The sequence below is a fragment of the Octopus bimaculoides genome, chromosome 18, assembly GCF_001194135.2.
Source record: "Octopus bimaculoides isolate UCB-OBI-ISO-001 chromosome 18, ASM119413v2, whole genome shotgun sequence".
In the NCBI taxonomy this organism is placed as follows: domain Eukaryota; kingdom Metazoa; phylum Mollusca; class Cephalopoda; order Octopoda; family Octopodidae; genus Octopus; species Octopus bimaculoides.
Window position 1 is genome coordinate 51,205,908 of NC_068998.1, and position 215 is coordinate 51,206,122.

The window sequence follows — 215 nt, forward strand, 5'->3', positions numbered from 1 at the left end:
CACCACTACTACCACCACTACTACCACCACTACTACCACCACTACTACTAACACCACTCCTACTACCACTAATACGACCACCACTACTACCACCACCACTCCCACTACTACTACTACTACTACTACTACTACTACTACTATTACTACTACTACTATTACTACTACTACTACTACTACTAAAACAATAACAACAACAATAACACCTCACCCCCACC

At 41.9% G+C, this 215-nt stretch overlaps 1 long non-coding RNA gene across 1 annotated transcript in view; it reads right to left on the minus strand.

Moving 5' to 3' along the window:
* The window catches only part of LOC128249872 (uncharacterized), a 126,464-nt gene that overhangs the window by 70,447 nt on the left and 55,802 nt on the right, over window positions 1-215 (minus strand). The gene's annotated exons all lie outside the window — the stretch shown is intronic.